The following is an 18,844-nucleotide window of genomic DNA, read 5'->3' as shown; positions in this document are numbered from 1 at the left end:
AAAATTTAACTAGGTCTTTGGGCCGATTTGCATCTTCTTTTGGAAGCTGCTATCCCTTAAAGGCTCTGGGCCAAACATAAATCACTTGGCATCCCATCCTCCACAATCCTGGGGGGCGTGTTATTTTTGTTTGGTTTCCCTTTGCTGAGACTGGCCAGCTTCCTCGTTTACGTGTGTGTGAGTATGTCCAGCCGGGCCGTAGTGAGTGGGCACGTGTGATGCAGCCCTGAACCGTCGCCCGGGTCTGTAATCACAAGGGCACTCTGGGACCTCGCCGGACAAAACACTCTCCTTACTGTCATGCTTCCAAAAAAAGAGGTTAATTTTTTTTTTTTAATAAAAAACTGCTGCTGCTGCAAGTGTTTTACAGAAACTAACCAGGCTGACAGTGAGATTCCTCTGATCACGTCCGGAAGGTTATTACAAACTGCAATGGGCTGGGGGGGGGGGCATCAGTGCAGCACTATGATAAAACTTTTACTACCGTCTAAATTCATCATGCAAATATTATGGAAAGGCCTGGCCACAAGCGTCACGGCTGCCTGTGTCCACGCCAACTCCCAGCTTTAATTACTTGCAGCTGGCCCTGGCTTTCCATGGTACTCCACCAGCCTATCTGTTACAAGCGCCTGCCAGGAGATTCTAGGATCCCGACCCGCAATCTTGCTCCTTGCTGGGTGACTCTACCTCCACATTTCCTTGTGTTTGACCGGGATTTATATGCTTACTCCAGGGTAGCAAGGAGGCCGTCTAACTGATTTGCTGAACTGGAATTTTTGTGCTGCATTGGATTTAATGTCATCTGGATTTCATTAATTTCTCCATCATATATACTACCCACCCCCCCCCCCCCCCAAAAAAAAAAAAGAAAAATATTGCCTTTCCAAAGTCTCACTTAAGTCGTCTGCACACAAGGGAACGTGTGCAGAGCAAAAGCCCTTCCAGTAAACAGACTGCCAACCACACGGACAGAAAATATGTACTCACCTCTCACGGCATCAGCACCGAATCAGAGGCAGTCTTGTTAAAAGTGTTTCCACAGTTTACAGGCTTTTACCAAGAGAAAACTCAAGTTTCCCTCGCCTCTTGCTGAAGAGACACAGAGCTTGCTTGTCAGTGCGGAATAAACGCTGCCTCTTGCGAAGGCTGAGAATGGAAGTTAATATCATCACCGTCTGTCGTATATAAACATGTTTTGGCTGAGATGTTTGACAAGGCAGGCCAGAACTCTGACCCCCTATTTGACCTTCCCTCTTAAATATATACATACATAAATACATACGTACATACAAGTGAGACTTGCATCTCCTTTTCATAAGTAACTCGGTATGACTTCAGTCAGCCTTGAGTCGCAGCAGTTTGAGGGACCCATCTTCAATGAGAACATGCATTCATTTTATTTATGCCAATAAATTTAAAGAAAGGTGAAAAGAAATAAGTGCCTTATTGTATATGCAGGCACATAGTATTTAGCAAAGCCAATTAAGAAATGGTCAAAAGCTGCTTACAAGAAGTAAACTGCTCAGTCTTTTAAGGATAGAGACTGAAAATAAAACTGTTCATTTGTGTTTGTAATACAGCAGTAAATATGTTCGTGGCAGATTCTACCGCACTCTTGACTTTCCCTATTCCTTGTTTTTCCAATTAAATTACTTGTGACATGGCTGTAGAGAAGCAAAAAAGGCTGCCAGAAGGGAGGCTGTATAAAGCTAGAACAGAGTGAAGATTTCACAACCTCAGGGGTGGACCTTGCCTGAAGGCCCATTTCCATGGCCGTCACTAGTCTTTAAGAAGGACGACTGCAATAGAAACAATGAACACCAGCAAAAAAATGTTTATAACACAACTGCTATGTTTACAGCCAAACACTATACATCAAACAATAATATGTGATATAGGTATACATATGAATACTTCTGCAAGATGTCGATTTAGTAGTTCATGTCAGCAATTAAACAAGTTTCCAACATGTCTACAGGAAGGCTACACATCAATATAAACACATCAAAACCAAAACTAAATAGGTCAAAATTTTCCGGCAGACCAACAGTCATAACACCAGGATCAAATCAGTGATCAATTCTTGCTAAGAAAAAAAATATTAGCCCACAAAGAGATTTGACTATATTGGCTTTATTGTCACTGCATATTAGTATACAATGAAATTTAGTTGAAGCAAACCACTGAATTTATTAATTTAAAATTGACATACATTAAAAAAAATTGGACGTGAAGCAAAAACAGAGCTAATAAAATGAGAATTGCAAATGGCTGATGTTCTACTTTAGCAGAATAGAAATTTGGCTCAAATTTCACATTCACGTTGCCAAAAACACTGACATATCAGTTCCTGTCATTGGTGGAGGGGTGGAGAGGTGAGACCAAGTCACTGGCCACTGTCACACACTTCTCTGAACAGAGAAAACTGCGAAAGGGAATCTTTCTCCTAACCTGATGAGCAAGGGCTCCTGTCTCTGCGCAGGTGGAGAGGTAGACAAAGGAAAACAAAGAGTGTATTATTTTCCATAGCTTACAAGAAATGGGAAATACACTGTATTGTTGCAGCGCATTCCTGAAAGACACCGTTGACATTTACGTCAGCTGACCGTTTAAGAATGTTTTAAAAAGGAATGACAACATTAAGGGGGGGGGGGGGGGGGGAATGGCACCATTCTTAAAACTACAGTGTTTGTATCTGCCGTAAATAGCATCAAAATTGATGCAAAAAAGTAAAACGTAAATTATACCCAGAACTAAACCAGTCCACAGATAATCCATATGCACAGACACCCTTGAAAGTGACCGTACCCTACTGTATAATTTATACAGCCGACACATCCCCTTTCGCAAACCACCCCATATCCTCCATCCTACTTGCCTTTTTCCATCCATTCATTAAATGGGTAATTATTAACTAGAGACAAGCTAAACTGAAAAACGCTCACAGCATTTTCGCTTACTTGCTTCGGAGCCCATGTGAGAGATTAATGGGGCAGTGTGTGGCGCAGCAGGTTAGGGGGGCTATGCCTGGGATTGGAAGGTCGATGGGTCATATCCAGGGCTTGGAAGAATGATGTCACTGAGGCATGTGAGCGGGGCCCTTAACTCTCAATCGCTGTTTGAAAATTTCTTTATTTAAAAAGACACACACACACACACACACACACACACACACTGCATTGGATAAGTGTCTGCCATATAAATTGCAAATAAATAATTCATTACATGTGAAAATGGCTTCTGAGGTTTTTTCCTAATTAAATCACAAGATATGTTACATGCATACATCTCAAAAACAATTCAAAACTAAGAAGCAAGTAAAGAGTGATGCCACTGTGCCTCTGTGGGACAGCTACTACCTGAAAGACATTTTATTTTGAAGTCCAATTATGGTTAAATAACACAAAATATGTCATTCCATACCATTTTTAAGAACGTTTTACAACCTGCTTAGCTCCTTAGAAACCATGACAGCTTGATTAAAAAAGCTGATTGTCCTGATGTTCTAGACAGTTGCATTTCCTACTTGCAGGGGGTTTAGCTTCTTTAAATTAGGTCAAAATACTTGTACAAGTGCCATGTGTTTCTCATTTTTTCCAGAAATACGTGCAGATTAGATGCACTAAAATTTGCTGTTTAACAGGTCACTTACATGAAGACGGCATTACTATACGTTTCAGATTGTCTCAGTTGTTTGTGCCACATTTGTGCCAGTTAGTGCAGTTGAAATTTTAGTTTGTACTGCTTTAGTTTGAGATATAGACCTAAATGTTTGTTTACAAGGTGACATCACCACCTTGAAGTCGGTCCCCCATTTGTGTCAGATTTGAACCAAGCCTTAGTTGTTTGTCCTGTGTTTGTGCCATTGAAATGTTAATTTGTGCTACTTTAGTTTGAGATACTAATGTTTGTTTACATGGTCACATGACAAATGACTGAGACCAGTTTGGTTAAAATCTGAAACATATGGGGGGGCAACCACGCAGGTAAGCAGTTCTAAATTTTCTGTTTTGTTCAAAACATGCACAAACTACAAAAAAAATGAAGCTCAAAAATGCACACACTTTCTTCAGTCATAATTACCCGTCGACTGCTATAACGTATTAAAGCCAAACATATTAAAGATTTATGCCGAAAGGGCTGTACTTTAGTTAACAGGGTTTTTTAAAACCTAGCAATCATATCATTAGAATAAAGGGCAACTATGTGCAAACTCATAATACAAGAAAAATCACTGGATGGCCATTGAAGAGGTATTACACATGATTTTAAAATAGAATAGCTTAAAGGCAGTTGTATAACAACAAATGGTCATTTGGACAGAGCAAAACAACTTGGCCTTATTAAGGTTAAAGTGAAATGTTACGCTGTTGTTGATAACACCCCCCCCATACAGCTACAGGTGGCCCAGTTCAAAAAAAAAAAAAAGAGAGAAAAAGGAGAAAGAACAAAAAACACTTCGCCAAAAACTTAAAGAAGATGTTAGAGAAAAATGTTTCACGCACCTGCTGTGAATCTAAATCCGGCAACATAGTCACAAATAAGCTTTGAGAGCATTCTACAAAGCATCAGTCCAATGCACAGAATATGCTTTTATATTTAAGACGACATGCACGAAATGAATGTCTGAAGCACGACATAGATCAATATGATGTGGTCACTTCCTTAGGAGTGTAAAAGCACAGTGTAGAATCATAAAGAAACAGGGCTTTCTGCTTAAATGTCTGATGGATTTTACCCTGTAAATAAATGTAAGTCTCAAACATTAAAGAAAAGGTTCAGTTAATACATTTAAACTGTTGCTTTCCTACTGAATAATATAATTATGTAACACAATAAACTTGAATTCTGTCATGGGCCCCTTCCTTCCCAGTTCCACTGACGGTAGTAGAGAGAAAATACTTAGTTGATGGCAACTAAAGTCATTTAGTTCTTTCACAAGTAAACAAGAGATTTTATCATTATATCCATAATTCATGGTTAGATGTAGTTACTATTATTGCTTTGGAGATTTAGCACTGAACCCTGGAATGCAGGGATTACAGCTGAAAGTCCAAGTAATTTTTAGCCATAATTCACAGCATAGTAAACCAAAGAGGGCCCACATTCAACACAGCACAGGGTTGGTGGGCAGCAGGGGTGGGGATGTTTACTTCATTCCACAGTAACCACCATGTGCTCCTTATCATGCATAATCTATGCCATACAATAAGAAGGGGCGAGGGGGGAACTGCCTTTGGCCTTTTAAGAGTCATTAAATGTAATGCAATTCAGAGAGCCTTAAAGCTTAATATTGGCATATCAAAACGCAGATATACTGCAAGTGCCAGGGCCTGTTAAAACTTGACTTTGTGCTACCTGTGGCAGTTCCCTCATATCTAGATGCTCCATAAATTATGGAATGTTCTTTGTGGACTTGGACGTTCTGCAGAATTTTTCCCAACTTTGCAGAGTTCATTGTTCAAGGCTAAATTACGCCCTTTTCCCAAGAACAACCCAAAACCATGAGGAGGGACCAGATTTTTAATTTACGAAATTTAAACAGCAGTATAAACTACCGTCTGTTCCCCCCCCCCCCCCACAAATGAAGATCGATGTATTACTATGTATTAATCAAGCATTTATAAAAGAAAAGGCTAAGCAATGGCACAAAAAACAGATTAAGACACCACACTTCCAATCATCGATGCTGTTTAATAGTCAGTCACACCACCCATCCACACAGCTTACTCAACAGGGGCAAATCTTATTGGGGGGGGGGGTCACTTCTACTCTTCTGTCATACTGGGAAAATATATTTTAAAAGATCAAAGACTTGGCCATTAAACTTTGTATCTCCCAGCGATTTCTTTTTATCCTAAACAGCACTTTTTGCACTGACAGCTTTATGCTTGGAAGCGCACAGAGTTCCATTTCAAACATGAATCGCCTATTTTCGCATATACTCTCCTGAAAGATAAAAGCTGAACTGCAAATGTCCGAAAAACTCCTGCCCGGCCAGGTTGGTTGTGGCTCACTGCTCCCGACTCTCAGCAAATCGACTAGTCAGTGAGTTCAGCACATTCAGCTGAAGTGGTTGCTAGGCAAATCTCATGAAACTAATAAGACCCATAGGAGATGTTCAAGATATAATTTATGCATCGTTATTATTTCCTATTTAAAATGCATACAAGTACATATTTAGCCACTGGAATCACTGGTTTTATTATTTAATTCGTTTTCTTTGACGCAAGTTAAGTTTTGAAATCACATTCCCCCAACCTTATTTTTCCCATTGGATACAAGTATTTTAGTATACTATTTTAGTGAAGAGCACATGTCGAGAGCACATTAGTGGGGTTATAGAAAGACATCAATAATTTTGATTAAAATAAATGTAATAAACCCCAGACTGTGCAAAAAACTAGTGATCAATAGGAGTTGGGGATCTGATGATTTTATAGTGTCTTGAAGACATCTACGATTTACTTTTGTAACTGCAGAAATCGTGATCTTTTATGTTCTCCTACTAATGTGTCTAAACCTCACGCAAAACTGTGATAGCCAGTTATAACACAGAAAAATGCAACATTCACAAACCAACAGAATGACTTCCTACTAGATGACTGTGCTGATCAGCCAGATTACATTGCATGTCTATCTCATGGTCTCTTTCATGTGTGATGTACTTGGAAAAACAGTTCAATGTGAGCTATCGCCATGGCGTATGAGGAACTGGTAGCAGAAAAAGGACTCTACATCAGTAGTGTGGCAGAGATTTGGCTATGCACGGTCAAATATTTCACAAAGCAAAGTTTTGTAAACTTTGTCGGGCCACAGTCCGAACTTCCAGAAGTAAAAACGAAAAATCAATTCGACCACCATAAAATGCAGCTGCCAACACAACTCTGTTTAATATTTAAAATAAAGTTTAACTCTGGATTTAATGACTATTTTGAAAACAGTGTCTTTAATGTGAATGGTGTGTGAGTGTGCCCTGCGATGGGCTGACACCCCATCCTGGGTTGTTCCCTGCCTTGTGCCCATTGCTTCTGGGATAGGCTCCGGACCCCCCGTGACCCAGTAGGATAAGCGGTTTGGAAAATGGATAGATGTCTTTAATGCAGTGGTCCTCAGGCCCCACTGCCCTGCTTGTTTTCCAGCTATCCCTGCCCTACACAAAGGCTGATTACCTGGATCAGGTGTGTTCAGTCAATCAGAAGCTGAAAGACAGCTGAGACTTGTGTGTGCTTTAATGAGACATTGTGTTTTAAATGGTGCTGACAGATAAGTTCAAGTCTGGATATTCTTGACAGTCTCAAAACTGGGAAGAAGGATAGCAATTTATATTGTGTATTCTGATCGTGTTAAAAAGTTTGCAATACCAACCCCAAGTGACCAATGATGCATTCAGCAACTAAGGCAACAGATATCTACTTTTAAGTTTGCTGCATTTAAAACACTTTGAATAAAGTTCCAAGTTCATTGGGCAAGAGTGATACCATAGTTTTAAAAACAGGAATGTAGGACCTGCATTCGGAAAAAGGTACGTCTAGTTAGGAAATCGTCTCTGTAAAAATTCTGCCTTTTCAGTTTTTTTTATTTTTTTATATCGTTCTCCCAGGAATGCCAGGCACCTACACCTCAGCTAGGATGAAAGTGAAACTTCAGGGTGGTGAGGAATTCCACCCATCTTTTCAAGTTACATGCACACTCACACGAGTGTGAAAAGATGTGATAAAAAATTCCCAAAAAAGTCAGAAGAAATAGGACAGGCTGGAGGAATTACATGCCAGGCATGGTGCTGTCATCTCCTAGGTCGCAAAACCCCGGCACACATCACCACGACAAAACACAAGGCTGCTATTTCACAAGGTGCTGGGTGTACCCCACAGGTATTTATAAAGCAAGTGGGAAAACTGGTAAATCGAGGGGTGGGGGGTTCACTCCCTCATGCATCTAATTTCAGCCTGCTGCTCTGCTCAGCTCAGCATAGCACAGCACAAGCAAACAGATCGACTTAAAACCTGGACAAAGCTCTCTTTGTTTCTCATCTCACACAGCAAGCCCAAAGTAACATCCAGAACAACCAGCTCATTTTAAAAGGTGCCACCAAGTCACAGTATTCAAGGGAAGGGAAAAAAAAAAAGTTAACACTGTGCTCTGAGAAAACTAAACTTGATGGGTACCGATGGACAGAAGCCAAGGCTGCAATATCTCAGCTCAAGGCTGCAATATCACAGAAGCATGAGCATTTAGTCGCTTGTTAAAGCTACAATCAAACATCACCTGCGGATCTCAAGATGGGAAAAGCAATCTATCTACTGGCAAACCCCAGGGGACTTACAACAGGCTTAGGAGTTTTCAAAATACCCTACATAATTACCCGCTTGCACCCGCATTCCCTGTAGGGTTTTCCCTGTTTTACCAAAAGAACTTAGTAACTTTCCTGGCAACATTGTTGGATCAGGCCAGTAAAATAAATGCCCATAATAACTTAGGTAATATGAAGTGCTCTTCCTAACCGTAATCTCACTTCTCCTCATAACGGTAGACCCTCTCTCATCTCAAAATCTCATATCCCGACAGACATACATCACGACTGTACCCCATATTCATGGATTTTTTTCTACAGATCAGCTGCATAGGAATTGGAGGAAAATCTGCAAATAAAAAGGAGCGAGGTCATAAATGGACGGAATGTGACACACAAATGTGCAAAACCCACTTTTTGTGGATAATTTACCACAACGCAAATTACTACATATTACTACATACTACAAATACGTATTTGTGAATAGTGATGTATTTGTGATTTTTTTCTACAGATCGGCTGCAGTATATGGAACCCCAAGAGGTCTGAGCGAGAAATGTTTCTTTTTTTTTTATCATTTTGAGTTCTCTCGCTATAGTTTTTCACATTAAACCACGAGGGACAGTGCACAGCATGTAACTTTCATGTGTGTGTTTTATGTATGTTTATTAATAATGGCGATGTGTCCATTTACCACAAGGCCCTGTGAACAACACAGTTGGGCTATTGAACGTGAAGTTTACGCACAAACATTGAAATATAAATTAAAATTTACCCAAAAAGAAATATGGAAAACCAAGGGGTGCTGCTTGCTTCTGTTGAAAGATATTACAGCTGGAAAACTGACTATAAAGCTACCTTTACCACAGTGTCATAAACCCGAACCCACTTTGGTCTATACCTCCCTGGTATTATCGCTTGATGACGTATGTGGGGATATGCGGATCTATACTAAAATATTCCTGAAAGCAGGTTCGAGTTTAAACCTTAACTGTGACACTGCGGTGAAGCTGGTTTATATGCAGTTTCCCGGCTGTAATATATTTCAGGTTTTTCAAGTATTATATTTGTTTCTATGTGTACACTTCACATTCAATAGCCCAACTGTCTTGTTTAAAGTCAGTGGCAGTGAATATACATAGTGCAATTATTAATAAGTACATATAAATACATGACACTGCACATTGTCCCCCACAGTTCAATGCTCAAAGCACACTTTACAGTACATGTCTGTATTATTTAGGCTTATCCTTGCCGTCAGCAAGTGGGCAAGTGGCATATTGGGATCACAAAACTACTGCAAGGGAACATAAAGCTATTTAAACAAAATACCTCCTAGGGGTTCATAGTGGTACGAACTGGACAAAAATCCGTAAATAAATTAGGAGGGAAGTCATAAATGTAACATGGTCCACAAACAGGAAGGGATCCACAAATGTGCAAAACATGTTTCACGTGTACAAATGATGAAAAAAATCTTGCCGTAAACAGTGTACTTTGCGACAACACGAAATAAATGATAGAGCATAATAAGAAACGATAGACATTTTTATTTCGTCATCAAATACACATCATATCACACAACCCTACACAAGGGCCATCATACATTTGTCCCACAATATGAAACATACCAGTGGACCTGTGTCTAGTTGTGTTAAACTTTTGTCTGATAATTATTTTGAAACGTGAAGGGAAAAGGTCACGAAAATGAAGGAGCGTTGAAAAAAACCACGATCACAATGAATGGGCCGCAAATGGCTCGCTGTTCAGTCAGCTACTTCATGTATTTCGGCACTCCCTCTGCGAAATGGAAAAATTGCAAGACGCTAGAAAACCGTTCAAGTTAGGGAAAACAAACAAAACAATTATTTGCTAGTTTGCTAAGTATGCTATGCAGCCAAACGTTAAATTAGGCTAAAAGTAAATTCAAGGAAAAGATGTGAGCAAGCATTTTTACTGCTCTGAATGTTTGCCATGCAGCTGGTCAACAGTAGCACCACCTGCACTCTAGGAGACTAATATTAATTGCACATAAATAAGTTCATCCAACCATTAAGGTCACAAGGAGCAGCAGGTATTTCAGGAAAATGGAAAAGCTTCACCTATGAGAACACAGAAGAAACTGAACTATATAAATTCACCACCTGCAGAAACACACCTAAGGTTGGTCACCTGGAAAAGTCAGATACCTTTCCAGGATATGTCTCCTTTTGAGATCACTCAGGGGTTCCTCCCTCTGTCATAACCCAGGACCCTTATCAGCTTGATATGTTCCACCAAGCCAGTTATACTAGTGAATGATAAAGGCCATCACTTTTCAACAATTATACCCATTCTGAACCACATGCAACTCAGCATAATGATTACTGACTAAGACCTGCTGGGGTGAACAAACCAAACAAATAATCACTGCAAAGTGCAATTACACTTTAATCCTATTGTAAAATTACTCCCTTGTAAACGAAACTCCCATACTAAAGAAACCATCTGAATAGCCTTGCATCTCTGGTGAATATACCAGGATTTGTTTTCTGCTGTGTGAATATGGTGATGTGCAGGTTAAGTATCTTTACCCATGTCCTGAAGGTCATGAGTTCAAATCTAGAAGTAATAATATCACACCCACACCCTTGACCAATTCCTCCATGTAGATGAGTAAAAAGTAGCACTAACCTATTCTGAACTTCACCTTCACTTTTTCCCCCAAACTGAATACATGAAGTCCTAGCTGTCCTTATGAAATGTAATTACTCTGCTAAAATCTGCACTTTGAAACAAAACATGTACTCTTTCCTTATACATTTAAGAAGGCTCAGGAAGTATTATGTTCTTGGAGATGTAAGAATGCAAATTAGTTTGACGAACCATAATAAAACCTTGGCAACAAAGACAGGAAGTGTAAGCCTGAAAGCACGGGAAATTAAAATTACAGAAGAACTAACATTTTTTCACATACATACATATGGACTGCTGCAGAGGGCCTTGAAATCCCTCGCAGATCATCTGCTCAAGGGAAATCTCTCCAAACCCCAGTGAACGGGTATAACGGAAACAAGGATGGCAATAGCTTTAATGAAAATCCATTTACAGCGCAGGAGCTGGGAAATCTGGATCAGCAGCTCAATGATGACAGGCTGCAGGGTTATCCACATGGGAACAGGTACCAGGAGATCAGGAGGACATGACCAAAGGTTAAAAATTCAGACTTCATTTCTCATTACCAACACCCTGCCCCTTTTGACAGGTGACCTGAATAGGCAACAAGAGTATAACAGTGAGAAAAGGCATGGGGCACAAGTGAGGTGATTTCAGATACTGGCAAAGCATAAGACTTTTGTCTGACAACAGTGCCATGGCATCGTAAGGCGAGCCTGTAACCCGGTCCGGCCACTGCTTCTTCCACAAGTACACAGGTTGACAGTAGCCCTGTCTGGCCTCATAAAAAATTCACTGCGGCATTGACTTCTGAGTGGGGAACACAACATCGAGCTGGCCGCTGCAGATGGGTCTCCTTGACTGCCACAAAATCGCCCCATGGGGCTGATTGACAATACATTTCCGTTGTCCAATACTTCCACAAACAGAATTTGTAGCTAAGATGTTAATTTGGATTTGGGACACCCCATTGGCTCAAAGGTTACATCAACAACTTTATCAAATAAAAACTTTGATGTGCGTATTATTATTATAAAGGTGGTTATTAAGGTCATTTAGGGCACTGATTCAGATGTCATAGCCGGGGGCAGCACATAGAAAACACATGATCTCTCTGGATCAAACACCTCACATACACAATCAACAGACTTTACCATTATTCTAAGCAGTGCCATTTTCTGTGGTACTGTCTACAGAATTTTACACAGTAAACCCTTATGTCCAAGGACCGTTGTACATTTGCTAGGCTTGTAATAAGGTCCCTTCAGTAAGAAGAGCAAGAGAACCATGTGACACAGGGATTAGCAAGTTATTATGGGGCAGGACATGGATGACTGGACTATCACACAAAAATAAAAAATAAAATTATTTTGGTAGAAAAGAAAGCAAATACAAAAAAGTACAAAGCCAGTCTGGGGGTTGAAAGCACACACAATGCACCAATAAATAACGTTTCTGCAAACAGGGCCAGGTAGAACTAATCTAAAAACACTCTTACCACCTGACTTTCTCTCCTGTGACTCCCATTCCTTACAAAATTTTAAGAAAAAAATGAATGGCAGTCATTTTTGCAAATGTTTTTGTGACAATCATGCCATTTTCAAGACACGATGGCCGGAAATTTCCAGACCCTTGGAGTTTTGAGCATTGAAACGTTAGAGTTTTCTGTACAAAAACCCCCCCCAAGAAGTGAGGTTCAAAAAAGCTTTAGATGCTGTTACTAATGTAAGAGAAGCAGTGAAAGGGCATTTGGTCTTACAATAAGCTAAGTAGTCTATAGAAAGGAACTCGTTGTTGGTTAACATGCAAGCCATGCATGCAAAGGAGTCAACTATGGACTATGTGGAGGGTCAAGGCAAAAACAGAAAAATTCGGGACTAGCAAAAAGGAAATGGTTGTGACCAAAAAAAGATGAAAAAATAAACACAGAATGCCTGGTTGCACATTCAACATGAGTGAATGTGCAGCAGCCATATTGACAAATGACTGCTTTTTAGTCAATCTTTAAAAAGCTCTAAAAAGTAAATAAATAACTCCTGCAGGGCCCATGCCAATCGCTCTAGGTAAGAGAACCAGGACTCATTGTAACATCCTGCATTGTCTAACACTCCTGTGCTAAAACACACAAAATATGCAGCAAATATTTAAAGAAATATTATTTAACACACTTGGAGCAGCTTGGTTAAAGTTAACAATTAACTTGTGCAGTGCTGCCCCATGGTTAAAGGAGGATATGCAAAATTAGATGAGTTCCAAACGAGAAGTAGGGGAAATATTTTTTTACATCTTATTTTAGGTTATACAGATGTTCCTCTACTTACAAACTTTCAACATACGAACTTTCAGACATACGAACGAAGAGGACTGCAAGTCCAAATTGTTGTTGTTGGGCTCCCATTTCCTGTCTACAACATAAATTTTTTTATGCGCGCCAATTCCACCTAATACGACTTCTGGCCGCTACTCCCGCCGTGCAGCAGCGTAGCACGCATACTCCCATCATCCTAGTTCTTTGTACTTGACTATACCCTTAAAATGATGTTGAATAATGACTTGCGAACATTTCAAGTTACGAAAGTCCGTTCGGAACGCAACTCGTTCGCTAGTAGAGCAGCGTCTGTTTTATATAGTTTGGGCAGAGCCACATTTCAGTACTATGACTGGATACCTGAATTTGCCTGCAGTGACAACCCATTCTGTGAAGTTTGTCAGCAGAGCAGTACTGCTTTGTTTTTATTGGCATTTATGACTGTTTTGGATTTTCTAGCACTAAATGGAGACATGCAGACTGCACAGCAGACACAGCGATTACGTAAAACAGGACCCAGAGCACAGCCATACCGTATAAAAGCATGAAGTAAGTCACACTGCTGAGAAGCAAAGCACTCCTACTCTCGTGGAACTAATTTCTTCCCTCAGCAGATAATTTGCCTATGCTGAAAATACAGCCCTCATGCAGCACCTAGAGGGCATGCTTCCAGTTTCCAAAGCAACGGCACGTCCGTCCGGGATACATGACGGCAGCCATCGTCAAGCGCTGTAACCAGAGGTCACAAAGACCACTTTCTCAGCTCAGGTAAGGCTCCTGGATCCACAGCTCGTCCCAGCCAATGACCTGAAACTTAGGTGGAAACATCAGCACTACACCTACGATCACCTGCATTATTTCACAATTTACACAATGACTGCAAAAACACCTCAAGTACAAGCTGCACTCCAATAAATGTCAAGTTACAGGTTCATCAGCAGGCTGGGACGCAAAGCGGCTAAACAGGAACCTTAAGTCATGAGCAGTTAAGCAAAGCTTTTATAAACAGGTCTGTGATCATGATAAAGCCACACTGTGCTGCAATGAACAGAGTTTCAAAATAAAAAAGTGTGAGTCAAACTATGGCATCCAAATACAACTCTGTTAAAAAGTAAAACAATTACCTTGCATGACTAGTAATACTGAGCATCAACTATCATGTGTACTCCTCACTTTAAGACAGCTGTCACTTAGGTTTGAAACAAAGTCAAAGTGATATACAATATAAAAAAGAAATATCTGAGCAAAGAGGGTTTTCCTCAAGCAAGAAATGAAACTCAAACTTCAAATGAAGTTTAGTTGTGTAGAAAGAAAACGTGGCCATGGATGCAAATCTTTATATCCCTCAAAAGCAATCAACATCTTCACCTGCGTCCATCACACAAAATACGGCGTCTATGACCATACTAACAAACTCGCTTACGATAGCAAAGAAAAATAAAAAACACTTCAAAATGTCTACGTGAGTGTGTAGACAAGCATGACATTGCATATACAAGCACACATACCTTATACAAAAAGAGCAGGGGGAGGGACTTCAGAGAAAGAGCATTAAAAGTACACCCTGCATAAATGAGCGAATCACATGACAAACCTTGGAAACCGAAGCGGAGCATAACTTGGTAATGAGGCCGTGCTATTTCCATCACCCACTCCACAGGCCTCCACTGGGGCTTGGCAGCACTGCCCTCTCTTAACCAGCTCAGCCCACCTTAGCCTTAAATCAGCTGCTTGGCAACAAGGAGCACACACCTCCCACACCTTTATATACAAAAAACGAAAGGGGGGGGCACTTTTCAGGTCCATTAACGCTGCTAAACTTATGTTGTAGAGAAGACTTCGCACATTCCTGGCTTTTTGTTCTACAGAACTGACACCATGACAGCAGCTCTTTAAAAAAATGTTTTCATGAGTTAAATTTAATGGGTGTTACATTTCGTTTGTTGACAGCTTGGGAGATAAGACATGAAACAGTGCATTAAACTGAGAACCAAGCAAAGCAAGATATTCCCTAAGCAGATCAGTGCTACTTTGTTTTTGCATTAACTATTCAGGCTTTTTCAGCGGTAAATGGAGATTAGAAATTCAAGGGAATCCAGCAATGTCAAGCAAGAGGGACATGACACAGAGTTTGTTTGGCAAAGTGGAATTAATATCAAAAGAGCACACACACAAATTTCCAAACCAGTTACCCTGATGCCACTGGTGCATCTGCTATGATGTGCCAGAAGAGCCAAGATAGAGGACTCCCTATGATATCCACATCCATCCTGAGACAACTTTGCTGTCTTCCCTTAATGTTGCATCAGCTAAAGCGAGATAGAGTGTCAAGACACAATTGTGATACAATATTACCTAGCCCTAAACTGGACCTTCCATTCTGTGCTCAACCATACTTAGACTGAAGAAGAATGTGACATGTTTCCTTTCAACTGGGCAAGGCAGCCAAGCCATTCCTATATGAGTGAGACACAGATATAAAAAGAACCAGGTGTCTGTACTTATCTGGGATTTCCTTCTCTTGGTTATGAATGAGGCTATAGAACGTTTGTTAAAAGCAGTACACACGGGCCATGGCCAAAAATAAATCTATTAACATCTTCTCAAGGGCATTTCCCTGTCATTTAGGACAGAGCGCGCATATGGCTCTGCCATCTCCACAGTCCTATTTGCATCACATGACCCAAAGCTTCATCAGGGCACGCAGTTCCTGGGGCTCCTGCACAGTGGTGGCAGGGTAAAAATGGATAGCGAAGAGGGAGGAGGACAGTCAGCAAAAAAAAGAAGTTATTAGCAAGGAAAGCATCTGTTTTGTTGAAGTAATACTTCACATGGCATAAATAACGTGAATCCCTTGGTGGTCACAGGGGAACTCCAGCCTTGATTTTATAAGCCAACAGCTTTTTATGCACAATTTCAGACTGCTTCAGAGCAGGTCATGAACTACTGAACTAAGTGCGCACCTTGATAATACATATGGGAGATGAGTTCACACACTGTGCCATGACAAAACAGGGAAGAGCTTACCTAACATGCACAGACCAAAAGAAACAATTATATAAAGAAATCTAGAAATTTCCAAGAATAAAAGTTGATAGATTAGTAATAATACAACAGACCGGTCCTGAAACATATCAGTCAATATATATGCAAGTTTCCTGTTAGCACAGTGTCCCCCCCCAAGACACAATGGGGAGTCGATGGAAAAAAAACAATGCTTTAAAATTGTTGGCCAACAGCTTCAATTAAATTCACCTTACATACTGCCAATTATAATTAAAGAACGACCCATTTAATGTGTATGTGTGCCTTGTATAGCTGTAATACTTTACTGTTTAACATTTAGTTTATTTACTTTTCCTCTAGAGTATTTGAGCTAGTGACCTTCTGGTTCTATGTGCATGTCCTAAGACCACCATGCTACCCACTACAGAAATCCAGAAAGCAATAAAAACCGATATGTCAGCTAACTGTAAGCTAACAGAAGTATTCATCTATTTGCTGAATACTAAATTATGATATTCTTAAACATTAGTCACCCAATGTGACACTTGCTTAAATAGTATATAGCAGCTTTATTAATGTTTTTTAGGGGAAATAAAAAGGTACTCGCATATATATTAGCCTCCATTGGGCTATTCTAGGCTAAAATCAGCCCACTTAAGGCACAGATTGTGCAAACTGTGGTCCAGTTTTAACACACATTTTGGTTTATTAAGTAGACTAATGGCTCAAATTTGTGTTCACCAAGACCATAATTCACATATGAGTGATACAATAAAAATATACTATGTGACTGACTGAGAAGTTAAGTAATATGTAAATTTGAGGTCTACACTAAAAAGATGAAGGATAAGCATAGGAAGATTTTCAGTTCAGTTTTATGTACTTACAAACTAATTATGCATTCAATTATTTTCTGCGGAAGTCAACAATAAAATTAGATTAGCTAGTAACCAATATAATTCACTAAAATAAGTTTTGCTCTCAGAAAGCAAGGCCAAGGAAAATGACCTGGTCATTGCGCTGCTACACAGAGAGAAATATTCAGGTCACTTAACGCACCTTAAAAATTGCAACGTTCAGTTATTTAAGATCAAAATATTCAAATTAAAATTGATTAGGGCTGCAAAAACTGATTATTTTAATACCCGATTAATCATGTGATTAGATGATTAATCGCATAGCTGGGCCAAAACAGTTTAAAGAGAAGTGCAAGTGTTTTATTAAATAAATAAATTAATAAATAAATAAAATTAATAATATTTTAATGTTACTTTAATCTTGCTTACTTTATACTGGGGTATACAGTGTTTACACATAATTTTCAAAAGCTATGCTGGGGGGCGGTAGGTATCAGCTAAAAGCCCTAATATACTTAATTACTGTAATACTGCCCAAGCCTAGTAACAACTTTAAATGTTATAAGTTTGTTCATAAGTTACTACTCTGCTAGTATTTGTCACATCCACCATCAGATCATAGCAGTATGCCTGAGGCAACCATGACTGACTGTGTCCATGAACAAATCTAGTATGCATGCAAGAGTCCGCATGTATATGGACGAGCCATAACCACAAGCAGAAAAGTGAAGTATGAACTAGGCTTAACACACCAATGTTAACGCTGTTAGGTGGTGATGTCATTATCTGCAAAATTAAGCCGCAAGAGCAGTTAATTAAATCATATCCGTTGTCAACTATTTATTGGTGATTATTGTCATTATCAATAAAAAAAACAACTCATCACAATCCTCAAATTTGGGATCAAAAATGGAAAAAGAACAATGCGGATGATTACCCTGCGTAAAACTAAGTTTACATAAGCTAAATCAGTTACAAAAACACCTAATGCTTTACAAGCTTAAGTCCCCATCTACTGAAGCTAGTTGGGAAATATTTTAATTTCAAAATATCAAAATAAACAAATATCAAAAATAAACCCTGTCAACTGAGCACGACAAAACATCATTTGAAAGAGGGATAACTTCCAAAAAATTAAGCAGCATAAATTTTAATCCTCACAGTCAAGGAATTCAGATATGCTATTCGATTATATTTTGGTATATACTATACACCGTGACAAAATTGTCAAAAATACATATTGATTGTTAAATTCAATCATTCCAAAGAGTACTTCAAAGAAAATAGGAATTATTCTTAGCAAGAAACCAACTGAAATTATTTTTAGCAAATGAGGGGGGTGGGGGGACTTGAACTAAGTTTACTCACATTATCAGTTTGTTGTAGACAAGAGCCTCATGAAACATCCCAAACTCCTACAGATTAAAACTGCGTAAACAGTCTCTTGCTGAAGAAAAGTATATATTTAGAGTTAAACTGTGGCTTTTGTTTTGGGGGGTATGGAAACAAATTCTTTCCATCCCACTCCCAGTCAGCCACACGCCACACACCCTGCTGCTGCTAGGCCCTTGCTCTTCCAGGCTTGGCAGCAATTTCATATCACCCTACCTCGAACCACCACAAGTGACATCCACTGGAACTTGGCCTAGCATCAGCATCATTGCCTGCAATCCATGCTGATGCTTTGCATCTTTGCTGCTAACAGTTTGTGACAGACAGGGGGTA

At 39.7% G+C, this 18,844-nt stretch overlaps 1 protein-coding gene across 4 annotated transcripts in view; it reads right to left on the bottom strand.

Annotated features, from left to right (window-relative positions):
• The window catches only part of nfat5b (nuclear factor of activated T cells 5b), a 54,666-nt gene that overhangs the window by 27,549 nt on the left and 8,273 nt on the right, over positions 1-18,844 (bottom strand). The window contains exons 2-3 of one of the 4 annotated variants that reach the window (XM_049030072.1): positions 1,287-1,372; positions 988-1,146 (exon numbers count right to left, since the gene is read on the bottom strand). The exons of the other annotated variants lie outside the window; for them this stretch is intronic. The gene's annotated coding sequence lies outside the window, so the exon portion shown is untranslated. The remainder of the gene's footprint in view (positions 1-987; positions 1,147-1,286; positions 1,373-18,844) is intronic. 4 annotated transcript variants of the gene reach the window in all.

The sequence above is a fragment of the Brienomyrus brachyistius genome, chromosome 11 (assembly GCF_023856365.1).
Source record: "Brienomyrus brachyistius isolate T26 chromosome 11, BBRACH_0.4, whole genome shotgun sequence".
Taxonomy (NCBI): domain Eukaryota; kingdom Metazoa; phylum Chordata; class Actinopteri; order Osteoglossiformes; family Mormyridae; genus Brienomyrus; species Brienomyrus brachyistius.
The sequence above is the reverse complement of the archived record's forward strand: the minus strand, read 5'-3'. Positions and strand labels throughout refer to the sequence as shown.